This window comes from Capra hircus, chromosome 12, assembly GCF_001704415.2.
Source record: "Capra hircus breed San Clemente chromosome 12, ASM170441v1, whole genome shotgun sequence".
NCBI classification, from domain to species: Eukaryota; Metazoa; Chordata; class Mammalia; order Artiodactyla; family Bovidae; genus Capra; species Capra hircus.
Genome location: NC_030819.1, coordinates 56,105,356 through 56,118,104, shown reverse-complemented (window position 1 = coordinate 56,118,104; position 12,749 = coordinate 56,105,356). Strand labels below are relative to the sequence as shown.

At 49.7% G+C, this 12,749-nt stretch overlaps 1 long non-coding RNA gene across 2 annotated transcripts; it reads left to right on the top strand.

Annotated features, from left to right (window-relative positions):
* Positions 7,809-11,741, top strand: LOC108637279. 2 transcript variants are annotated; one of them, XR_001918917.1, is made up of 3 exons: positions 7,809-7,834; positions 8,686-8,760; positions 11,636-11,741. It is a non-coding gene; the product is annotated as an uncharacterized LOC108637279 (long non-coding RNA). The 2 variants fall into 2 exon arrangements; XR_001918918.1 differs by lacking the exon at positions 7,809-7,834 and adding an exon at positions 7,892-7,988.

Genomic DNA, 12,749 nt, shown 5'->3' with positions numbered 1-12,749 from the left:
CACTTGGGGATCAGGGAAGGTTCTGGAGAAGACAGGACCTTTGAGCTACGTCTTAAAGAACAGCAGGCGTTCATTGTGGGTAGATGGTGCAGCTTGTGTGCTCAGGCTCGGATCAAGAAGACCTTGGCAGGCACAGGGAGTGAAGAGCTCACTGTGAAAGGGGAGAAGGGGGAATGTGTGAGTCAGATGGAAGTGATGCTACTAAAGGAGGCTGCAGAACCACATGTGCTGTGTGTGCTAGGCCAGGGCCTGCTGGCCAGGAAGAGTGATGCTGGAGATGGTGAGCAGGGTCACAACAAGCTTCCCCGTGCACTGCCAGCTCCTGACTGCAGAGTCTTGCCCCCCGGCTGGTGGGGCCACCACCGTGGCCCTGCATGGATGGGTGTGGCTTTGGGCCCCAGTTGCTGGTTATCCCTGTTCAGGAAGTTTGGTCGGATTTCAGCCTGAGCAGCCCCACCATAATTGCTAGTGCTCCATCCAGGGGTTTGCCTGGAGGAAGCCTCCAGGAGCTTTTGTACTGGAGGCACTTGAAGGGCCTAGAGGCTCCAGATGTGACTGGAGCGAGAAGCTCCACTGGAGAAAGTGGCCTTATGACCGATGACTGGCCACTTGGTCTCTGGGGAGGGTTGACAGAGGGAGTGAGTCATGTCTGCCATTTGACTTGGCATTTTGTTCCATAAACTGAGTCTTGCAGCTTCTTCCCAGGTGGTGCTAGTGGTAAAGAACCCACCTGCCAAAGCAGCAGACACAGAAGGCATGGGTTCGATCTTTTGGTTGGGAAGATTCCCCTGGAGAAGGACATGGCAACCCACTCCAGTATCCTTGCCTGGAGAATCCCGTGGACAGAGGAACCTGGTGGGGTACAGTCCATGGGGTTGCAAAGAGTCAGACATGACTGAAGCGACTTAGCACACACGCGGCATCTGACACTTAGGCCGCGGGTGAGAGACAGCTGGACTTGAAGAGTTGGGCACTTCCTGGCTGTGGTGGGGGGTGCAGGGAGGGAGAGGCACCTTCCTCCTGCTTCAGGGTGAATCTGCCCAGAAAGGAGCCAGAGGAGGAAGGGTTCCGAGTCTCAATCTGGAGAATCTAGGCTTGAATCCTGTTTATTAAAGCAGGACCTTTACTAAGGATCCCACCTCCCTATGGCTCTGTTTCCTCCTCTACAAAATAGAATGACAATCGTTTCCTTATTATGTTTAGGGAAGTTAATTGCAGTTTAATGAGACAACATACCTCCATGTTTCCCAAAGAGGCTGACACCAGGTAATTAGCAAATGGTACCTCTCACTGACTTCTTTAAGATGTGATTTACTTGATGACCTTCCTCCTCCCCGTAATTCCATACTTCTGTGCCCTTGAGCCTGGCTTTGCTTCTCCCCCACCTGATAGCTGGCTTGCACCCCTGTGTAAACCCTGGTTCCTCCGCTCTGCTGCCTGGAGAAGGCCAGCAAGCCTTCAGCACCTTGTGGGTACGTTCCGATCTGACATAGACGGTCAAGACCATGACAAGGCGTTCTCGCCTTGAGTGTGGCACAGATGCTCTTGGGAGGATTTGTGGCCCTTTGCTGGTTTTGTGAGTTGGGTGGATTCTTAGTTGGTGGCTAAGGAATCCCCAGGGAGCTCTCTTTGAGGAGCACCAAGAGCCTGATCATGATACCCGTGAAACTGGCATCAGAACTCACGGCCGAGGGGGTTCCTCCTCTGCCAGGGTTTAGAAAAATTTCATGCAGAGCAGAAACCAGGAATAAGTTCAGGTTGTGATATTGTTTTCAGAGGTCATTATCCACAAGGAAGTAAGTGTACAGGCATTTATAGGGCTTGGAGTTCATTGCCTCTTGTGTCGCTGGGAACAGTATCAGAAACACTAGATTCTGAATTCTCGAGTTCTAGCAGCAGGTTAATACAGGTAGGAGCTACATACAATCAAATGCTGATCAATAACAAGCATTTTTTAAACTCTCAGAATGCCTTAACAACGGGCGGGCCTCCTTGAGGGCTCCCAGATAAGACAGACTCAAGCACAGAGGGTAGTCAGGCTGTAAAAGAGGCATGATTTTTGCAGGGGGTGTGGGGGTGGGAAGGGAGCGAGTTGGATTCATTGGGTCCTTGAAACCCTAACAGGAGAGGCTGTGATGAAAACATCTACAAGTCAGGCTCCTCTAACTCTCCCTGCGCCCTTGGCCAAATCATAACATCTCCAGGCCCCAGCTGTTTGCTCAGTCTTCACAGGAAATGATCGAAGTGAATGATTTTGATTCCTCCCAGCTCGCAAGTCTCACGATTTAAAAGAAAATGTGGCAGATCTTGGAAACTCCGAGGTGGTCCAATGGTTAGGACTTCCTGCTCTCACTGCTGAGTGGGCAGGTTCCCATCCCTGGTCCAGGAACTAAGATCCCAGAAGCCATGCTGTGTGATCCAAAAAAAAACTGTATCGCATCTTTATAATTCAAGGAGCACTCTGTACAACACAGTCCACAGACTCAAGAGCTAGATGCATTTCTGCTTGTTTTCAAAAATTGCTTTGATCATTCTGTCTATAGCCTGCCTTGACTCGGGCTTCTCGGCATACCCATGACCATGACTCAGGTCCCGCTGACACCTTGCCCCTGCTCATAGGCCTTTTCCAAGCTGTGTGTAGGGGGCACACTACAGCTTTATGTTGGAACCAGAGGTGGGAGAAGCCACTGGTGACAGAGCGCTGTTAGGAGGGCAACATACCCAACCCAAGCCTTGGAGCAAAATAAAGCCCTTGGCTACCAGCATGAATTTACAGAAGGCAGCAAACTGTTTCTCTGCAGGGCTGAGTCACTGCACTGCAGAAAAGTGCACAGGCAGCAAAGAATGAATATTTATGGAGTGTGTGTTCCCCGCCACTGGGCACGGCTGGCACCGTCACGTCAGTGATTAGAGAAGCAGGTGAGTTTCTGGCTCAGAAAGCTGAGTGACAGGGGGCCTGCCATTCTGGCTGATGGACTGTGGGGCCCTGAGCAGGTCACTTACCCACACAGGGTCGGAGGGATGAGGCCTGGAGCTCAGTGCTGTTACAGAGCAGCCTCAGGGGGCTGAGGCTTCCCCCATCCCCACCCAGCAGGACCCTAGGTGGCGCTGGGACTGGGTGAAGTCACTGGGAGTGATTCATTTATTAATATTTTTAAATTTTAAAATTTGTGGTGGAGTACAGTTGGGGCTTCCCTGGTGGTTCAGACGATAAAGAATCTGCCTGCAGTTCAGGGGACCTGGGTTCAATCCCTGGGTCGGGAAGGTCCCCTGGAGAAGGGGATGGCAACCCACTCCAGTATTCTTGCTTGGAACGTAGAGGAGTCTGGCTGGTTACCACCAGGTCAGACCTGACTTTACCATGATGTACGGCAAAGTGAATCAGCTATACGTATACAGATGTCCCCTCTTTTTTGGATTTCCTCCCCATTTAGCTCACCACAGAGCGTTTAGTAGATCCCTGCGCTATACAGTGGGCTCTCATTACCAGTGAAGTCGCTCAGTCGTGTCTGACTCTTTGCAACCCCGTGGACTGTAGCCCACTAGGCTCCTCCATCCATGGAATTTTCCAGGCGAGAATACTGGAGTGGGTTGCCATTTCCTTCTCCAGGGGATCTTCTTGACTCGGGGATCAAACCCAGGTCTCCTGCATTGCAGGCAGAAGCTTTACTGTCGGAGCCACCAGGGAAGCCCCGGACTCTCATTAGTTACCTATTTTATACATCGTATCAATAGTGTGTATATGTCAATCCTAGTCCCCTTTCATCCCTTACAATCCTTCCCCTCTTGGCCTCCATACCCTTGTGCTCCTCCTCTTTGTCTCTGTTTCTGTTTTGTAAGCAGGCTTATCTGTACCAATTTTCTCGATTCAACATGTAAGTGATATTATATGGTATCTGTCTTTCTCTCTCTGACTTACGCTCTCTATGACAGCCTCTAGGTCCATCCGTGTCTCTGCAAATGGCTCACTTTTGTCCCTTTTTATGGCTGAGTAATGCTCCATTGTGTATATGCACCACGTCTTTATCCGTTCCTCTCCGGACACCTAGGCTGCTTCCATGTCCTGCCCGTTGTAAACAGTGCTGCAGTGAACATTGGGGTACGTGTATATTGATTTATTTTTTTTGAAAGATGACTTGTGGCTGCTCACAAATAGACTGCATAGGATTTATTTGTTAGCTTTGCCTTTACAAGCTACGACCCCCAGATTGCCCATGCTGACTGTGACATTCCGTTCCAGCTCAGGTTTCTGTAGGCTGTGGCACTGTCCCTGCCCCTTCTCGCCAGGCTGTGACCCTTTGGGGACAAAGGGACCATCCCCTACAGCTGAAACCTGCAGCCTGGAGTTGGAGCCCAGCCCTGCTCACATCCCATACGTGGACAGGTGCACAGGCCAAAGTCGATGAGGCAGGAGGCATGGGCACTGGACGGGATAGCAGTACCACCCGCCCAGGGAGCAGGCGGTGCCAGGAGACCCGTGAGTACTCACTGTGATGGTTCAAGGGCGACAGAGGCGACCCTGGCCAGGGTGCTGGCTGTGGAGCTGCAGAAAGAAACGGAGGTGGGCTATGCACGGGTGGGAGAAAGGTCTCCAGTCGGGTGTGGAGGTAGTGTTCAGGAAAGAGGAGAACCCAGGATAACTTCTGGGTTTCCAGGGTAACTCTGGAGGGGATTCCAGTACTGAGCTGAGGAGGCTGTGAAAGGACAGGTCGGGGACTGAGGGTTGGGGAGTCAGGCACGAGCGTGAGGCAGTAGGACCTGAGGCTGGGGCTCCAGGCAGGTCGGCATTGGTGATGTGGACTTAGCTGCCAGGCGTAGGTTCTGTGCCCATCTAGGCAGGCAAATAGAGGCGGGGTATTTCTCAATATCTCATGCGCAGACATCAAAGGAATGATGGTTTTAAAATCAGGAAAATAGGAGGTCAAGTAAAAATCCATGGAACATTTTTTGTCCTATGTATAGTTTTAAGGTTTCTTTGTTAGCTTGCTGCTGCTGCTAAGTTGCTTCAGTTGTGTCCAACTCTGTGCGACCCCATAGACAGCAGCCCACCAGGATCCCCTGGCCCTGGGATTCTCCAGGCAAGAACACTGGAGTGGGTTGCCATTTCCTTCTCCAGTGCATGAAAGTGAAAAGTGAAAGTGAAGTCATTCAGTCGTGTCCGACTCTTAGCGACCCCATGGACTGCAGCCTACCAGGCTCCTCCATCCATGAGATTTTCCAGGCAAGAGTACTGGAGTGGGGTGCCATTGCCTTCTCTGTTTGTTAGCTTGCTGCTGCTGCTGTTGCTAAGTCGCTTCAGTCGTGTCCGACTCTGTGCGACCCCATAGACGGCAGCCCACCAGGCTCTGCGGTCCTTGGGGATTCTCCAGGCAAGAGCACTGGAGTGGGTTGCCATTTCCTTCTCCAGTGCACGAAAGTGAAAAGTGAAAGTGAAGTCGCTCAGTCACGTCCGACTCTTAGCGACCCCATGGACTGCAGCCTACCAGGCTCCTATGCCCATGGGATTTTCCCGGCAAGAGTACTGGAGTGGGGTGCCATTGCCTTCTCCGTTTGTTAGCTTAGGAGCAGACAATTAGGTAACTCCTTGGCGGGGGTGGGGTGGGGTGGGGTGGGTTGGGGTAGTGGGCAGAGTACAAAGGAGAAGGTCAGAGCCCTAGGGAGGGGAGGAGAGGGGACCGGGGATGGGCCACTTGCAGGGAGACTGATTACAGAAATGAATGTCGTAAGGATGACAGGGAGCAAGTTCATCACTGTCAGAGAAAGAAGGTAAAATATGGAAAGGGAGAAAATGAGAATTCCTAGTTAGACTGGAAATGGAGGTGTTCAAACTCCTTTTTGAACAGAAAGATACAGAGATGAATACAGCTGTGTCTGTGTGTGTGTCTCCAGCTGTACTGTCATCTCCATCTCCATCTATGTTTGTATTTTACATCCCTTCCCCAGGAGCAGTGACACTCAAATTGCAACGAGCATACTAAACACCCAGATCTGGGTTTCTAAATAACAGAAAACATCTTGATGGGGCTTTCGATGGCCAAACCAGGGACAATATGAGCGTCAAAATATAAAATTACAGGAAGAGATAACCTGATGAATAAAATAGGAGACCACAAGTATATAAGATATAAATAAATGAAAGAATAAATAGAAAAAAAATAGATGGAAGAATATATGTACATAAATGACAGGCTAAATTGATAAGGAACATGGTATTCAAATAGTTTAGACATACCTCCCCACAAGAGAGTTATTAATAGCAAAGCAGAGATGAGTGCTTTTACAGAGGGGGAGACTGGCTGGCATTCCCCTAGTCGGGTGACCCAAGTGAACATCGGCAGTAACGGAACAAATCACAGTTTTGTGCCACCTGATAGGATACAGTGAAAAAGCAGAGCATCCCGCTGCTTCTGAAGATCCTGAGAGCCGTGGCTCCAAGGGTGCATGCTGCCCCCGCCCCCAGTATTGAACAGACTTCTGTGTGTGTGCATGCTAAGTCGCTTCAGTTGTGTCAACTGAGAGCAGAGGCTGGTCTGTGGGAGGCTTTGTAAATGAGGTGACGATGCTCAGGAAGCAGATGTAGGTCAAGGTCAGCCTTCGTGGCTCTGAGGCTGTGCATCTGCCAGTGGTCTCCCCATCACACCCAGCAGCTTCCTTCAGTGACAAATGTCTTATCGCTGTTTAGTCGCTCAATCATCTCTGACTCTTTGCAACCCCATGGACTGTAGCCCTCCAGGCTCCTCTGTCCATGGGATTCTCCAGGCAAGAACACTGGAGTGGGCTGTATTGCCCTCCTCCAGGCGCTCTTCCAGACCCCGGGATCGAACCCAGGTCTCTCACGTCTCCTGCATTGGCAGGTGAGTTCTTTACCACGAGCGCCATCTGGGAAGCCCGCTTTTGTACATGCCTGTGTATATTTTTCTGGGATGAGGAGCCAACACTTTGTAAGAGTCTCAAAGGGTACAAACCTGAAAACTAAAGAATCATAGCTCTAGATGGGATTAAATTGATAGTTCAATTAAATTGAACCAAGCTCGACAGGATTTAGTTGCCTGACTACAAACAACATACTTGGTACTTCTCATCCTGGCCACTTTTCTTTGCTGCTTTGACAGAGAGCATCCCATCGTTTTGCAGAAAATGCAGTGTCGTATCTAATGGCATTCTTGGATCTGCTAGTTTGGTGTGCTTAGTCACTCAGTCGTGTCTGACTCTTTGCGACCCCATGGACTGTAGCCTGCCAGGCTCCTCTGTCCATGGGGATTCTCCAGGCAAGAATACTGGAGTGTGTTGCCATGCCCTCCTCCAGGGGATCTTCCCAACCCAGAGACTGAACCCAGGTCTCCCACACTGCAGGCAGATTCTTTACCATCTGAGCCATGGTAGTTCTACACATTAAAAGAAAAATTTGTTTGTCAAGACTTCAACTTTATAGCCCATCATGGGTCCCTCGTGGTACCACTTTCTTTACTCAATCTCAGAGGCCATCTGTGTACTCTTCAGGTCTGGAATTGCACTAATAATTAGTAGAATGCCTCGGAGCGTCTGTCATTGTGCTCTCAGAAGCTGAGGGCCGGGGTGAGGACAGTCCTCTGGTGATACGGTACTTTATCCCTGGTTGCTGCACAGCCCCGCCTCCCTCCTGCGGTATCCAGGCGTGTGCGCGTGTGTTCATCTTTGGCTTCCACTCCCTAGGGCCTTTTCTCTCCCCTCTAGGCACCTGATGCGAAGAGCCCACTCACTGGAAAAGATCCTGATGCTGGGAAAGATTGAGGGCAGGAGGAGAAGGGGGCGGCAGAAGATGCAGTGGCTGGATGGCATCACCAACTCGATAGACGTGAGTTCAAGCAAACTCTGGGAGAACAGCGGAGGACTCAGGAGCCTGGCAGGCTACGGTCTACGGGGTCACTAAGAGCTGGACAGGATTTAGTAACTGAAGCCCACACAGATGTCTGGCAGCCCTCGTTTGGTCTCTCACCTCCTGACACACAGTATGTTTACAAGGCTCTGTTCGCTTACTCCGTTCCTTCTGGCTCCAGCAGGGTATTTCAGAGAGCCCCTCTTCCACTGTTCCCACTCGCCCCCCCATAGATGGACCTCCCACGGCCACAAACAGAACTTCAGTGAGCATCTCCCTGGCCCTTAGGACATGGAGGCAGATTTCCCCAGGATGCCTGTGTGTGGGTGGTGTTGGATTACAGGTCCACACCTTGACCTTGACTTAAGTGCTGCTCTCTAGAAACACTGCACTGTTCTCCAGACCTCCCACAGGACCGAGGAATCCCAGTGATCCCACACCTGGGCCACTACCTGCCAATATCCAGCTTCCCAATTCTGGCCAATCAAATGGCTGTAAATGATACCCCGTTGTTACTTTTTTTTTTAATATAAATTTATTTATTTTAATTGGAGGTTAATTACTTTACAATATTGTATTGGTTTTGCCATACATCAACATGAATCTGCCACAGGTATACACTCATATGTGAAACGAATCGCCAGTCCAGGTTCGATGCATGATACTGGATGCTTGGGGCTGGTGCACTGGGACAACCCAGCGGGATTGTACAGGGAGGGAGGGGGGACGGGGCTTCAGGATGGGGAACACGTGTATACCGTTGTTACTTTGATTTGCATGCCTCTAATTACTAATGAGTTTGAGCATCTCTTCGCATGCCTGTTATCCAGACAGTTGCCTCTTCTGTGCATTTGCCTCCTCCTGATCCTTTGTTTATTGAAGAGAGGGGACCTTGACACCCACCGGTGAGTTGCAGGGCTCGGCTCGTGCGTATCTTGACCTGGTCCCTTGTCAGTTTTGACATTGCTAGTATCTTCTCCCAGTCTGTCTGATAACGTTGTCCTTCCTCTAAGATCCGTTTGCTGTGACGTATTCAAATCCATTAAGCACTTGCTGCGTGCTCTGCCCTTCTGAGGTTTTGTTTAAGAACTGCTTTCCCACTTTGGGGTCACCAAGATCCTCTCCTTGGAGGTGCCGCGACCACATTCGAATTGAGGGTGACAACAACTGAGCGTCATCTCGGGTGTCTTGCGCCTTTACAGGCTTTGTCATTGCGGGCGCTGCAGCTCCAAGCCCAGCCTCACTCCGCTCTTCCCGCTTTCAATGCCCACTTCCTCGAAAACCAAACCCCAAACTCCGATGAATCTAGCCTTCTCAGTCCCCTGCTGTGCTCCACTCTCACTCACATCACGGCGACTTCATTACCGCACCCGGCGCCCCAATTATTTCCTGTGGGCTCCCCTCTCTCCCGGAGATAGGCGTCCACCCTTTATTTATTTTGCCCATGGCTACCGGGTCAATGCTCTTAGTAGGCACCTAATAAATACTCCCCTCTCTCCAGATTCAAGCTGCTGCCAAAGGCTGATTACTTAAGCCTCCAAAACCTTTTTAAAAATGCATTCCTTCCTGTCCATCTCCAAAGCCACATCCGTGCCTGGGTTTAATCATTGCATGCTCAGACTTTTACAACTGTTTGCACCCTCTTCCTGTCTGCCTGGGCTCCAGTGAGAGCAGAGAAGCGCTGTAAAAATCACTCTGGCTTAGAATCCCTGGGTTCAAAGGGATTTTATCCAGGCTCCAACCCACCCTGCCTCTGGGGCTAGAGCCGCCTTTACAGTATTCACATTCCTAACACACGCTGCTCAGTCTCTGCTTGAAGACCTGCAGTCATGGTGGCGTCCCTACCATTTGAAGTTGCTGACTTCCTCTTTGTGCTTCCCTGGTGATTCAGATGGTAAAGAATCTGCAATGCAGGAGACCGGGTTTGATCCCTGGGTCAGGAAGATCCCCTGGAGAAGGAAACTGCTATGCACTCTGGTGTTCTTGCCTGGAGAATCCCATGGACAGAGGAACCTGGAGGGCTACAGTCGATGGGGTTAGAGTCAGACACGACTGATCAACTAACACTTTTCACATTCCCTCTTTGACCAGAGGGAGCTTCCTTATTTTAAGCTGAAATTTGGCACCTGGTAGCTTACAATTGTGGAGAAGGCAATGGCACCCCACTCCAATATTCTTGCCTGGAAAATCCCGTGGATGGAGGAGCCTGGTGGGCTGCAGTCCGTGGGGTCACTAAGAGTCGGACATGACTGAGCGACTTTACTTTCACTTTTCACTTTCATGTATTGGAGAAGGAAACGGCAACCCACTCCAGTGTTCTTGCCTGGAGAATCCCAGGGACAGAGGAGCCTAGTGGGCTGCTGTCTATGGGGTCGCACAGAGTCGAACACGACTGAAGCGACTTAGCAGCAGCAGCTTACAACTGTTGGTCTTCATTTTTCCTGTTGGGACAGTTCGGAACAACTCTTGAAACCTCTTGCAGTAAATGGATCTCCCAAGTGTGGTGCCCAGACCAGACACAGTCCTGCCGAGGGAAAGATGGAAAGATGGAAGGGAGCTCTCTTCTCTCTCCCTGGGTTGATTTCCTGTGGCCGCTGTAACAGGAGACCACAAACATGACTGCTTGAAACAACAGGGATTTATTGTCTCATACTTCTGGATGCCAGAATTCCAAAATCAGTGTTCCTGGGCCAGAATCAAGGTGTCGGCTGGACTGTCTCCCCCGACCGTGCCACCCTGAGACTCTATTGTCCCTCTGGCTCCTGGTGGTGCCCGGCTTTCCTTGGTTCTGTGGCAGCATTGCTCCACTTTTCAAGGGCAGCGCTTTCAAGTCCCCCCATCTGTCTTCACAGCACTTGTATTTAGTAACATCACCCTTTGCTTCCCTCTTAAGTGGAATGCATCTGATTGCACTTAGGGCTCACCTGGATAATTTTGGACCATCTCCCCATCTCAAGACCCCTAACTTCACCACATCTGCAAAGCAAAGCCCTTATAAGGTAGCATTCACAGGCTGCAGAAATAAGGACGTGGGTAGCTTTGGAGGGAATTTTTCCACTCTACCACACTCCCCTTAAAAGACAAGGCTTTCTTTAAGAGAGCCTAACATCTCATTAGCGTCTTCTGGTGGTCATATCATACCATTGACTTTTACACTGAGTATATTTTCTCTGTGTGTGGCTAAGTTGCTTCAGTCATGTCCGACTCTTTGTGATCCTATTCTGTGGACTGTAGCCCACAATCCTCTGTCCATGGAATTTTGCAGGCGAGAATACAGGAGTGGGGTGCCATGCCCTCCTCCAGGGATTCTTTACGGCCCAGGGATCAAACCTGTGTCTTGGATTCTTTACTGCTAAGCCACCTGGGAAGCCCCCTGACTACAATACTTTATCCCCAATAAATGACAAACTATTAGCTTTAAACCATCATCCCAGTTCTGTTTGCTGTCTTCTCAGATCTATCAATTTGGAATTTCCACGAACTTAGTTAGATCTGCAAATGTTAAAGTTGGTAAGCACTGGCTTATTATCAGTGATGGAGATGTTCAACGGGCCTGGCTGGCAGCAGTGGCCGTGGCTCTTCACCATATATCTCCCTCCAGCTTCCATAAAGCCTGTTCCCCTCCCCTTTCATCTTATCTGTCTCTCCTCATAGGCTGTCTGCTGATTTATGCAGTGTCTTACACTTAGTAGGAGTTGCAAATGATTTATCAACCTTTTATGTTCCATATTCCAAACCTGACATTAAGCCCATCACTCATGGATTTACTCTTACTTTCAGATCAAAGTTAAATACTTGACACCACAAGGAAGATGCGATGCAGAGCAGAGGTTCTTCAACTGAAGAGTGTCAGAATCGCCTGGTGTGTGTTAGTCGCTTAGTTGTGTCTGAGTCTTTGCAGCCCCAAGGACTGTGGCCTGCCAGGCTCCTCTGTCCATGGCATTCTCCAGGCAAGAATACTAGAGTGGGTAACCATTCCCTTCTCCAGGAGATCTTCCCTACCCAGGGATCAAACCTGGGTCCCCTGCGTTGCAGTCTGGAGGGCTTGTTAAAGCAGACTGCCGAGTCTACCTTCAGAGTTCCTATTCAGGAAGTCTAGGAAGAGACCTGAAAATCTGCATTTCGAATGTGTTCCAAGGTGACACTTCCTGAGAATCAACAATGTAAAGTATGCCGAGTTCCATTACATCTGCAGATAAGCAAAGATGTCAGGACTTTCATCCCAAGCGTATTTGGCCACAACAGGTGTCACGTGTTTGCTACCATAATAATGGAGCGCAGCTGCCTCTCTTTGGTCTTAACTAGTCTTGATTAGATAAGAAAAGTTAATCTTTCACCAATAGACACACATCAAGTTGCCTTCATTCCTTACTGCTTTGTTTTCCAACTTTTCCTGTCCTCTGCAATTAAAAAGTATTTGTAAACATATGATGACTTCAGTTGATCACCTAACACAAAAGCTAAAGCAGAACCTATAACATTTTTTCCAAATTATGTAAATTTAAGATCCCTCCCTTCCCCCACTTCTGAAAGTCTTTACTCCCTAGATCCATTTCAACCTCCAGTGCCCCTGGTTCTTCCCTTTCTCCTGAATGGTAATGGCAGGGCTGAGTAGGGGAGAACAGGGGTGTTTATTTATTGTTTAACTTTTTATATTATATTGGAGTCTAGCGGATTAACAATGTTGTGGTAGTTTCAGGTGAATAGCAAAGGGACTCAGCTGTACATATATGTGTATGCATTCTCCCCCAAACTCCCCTCCCATCCAGTCTGCTACATAACATTGAGCAGAATTCAACAAACAGGTGTGTTTAAATATCCACACGGAGTAACCAACTTCCCTTCCTGCTGCTCTAGGCAGGAAGTGCAGTCCTGACTTGCACAGGCCGAGTGG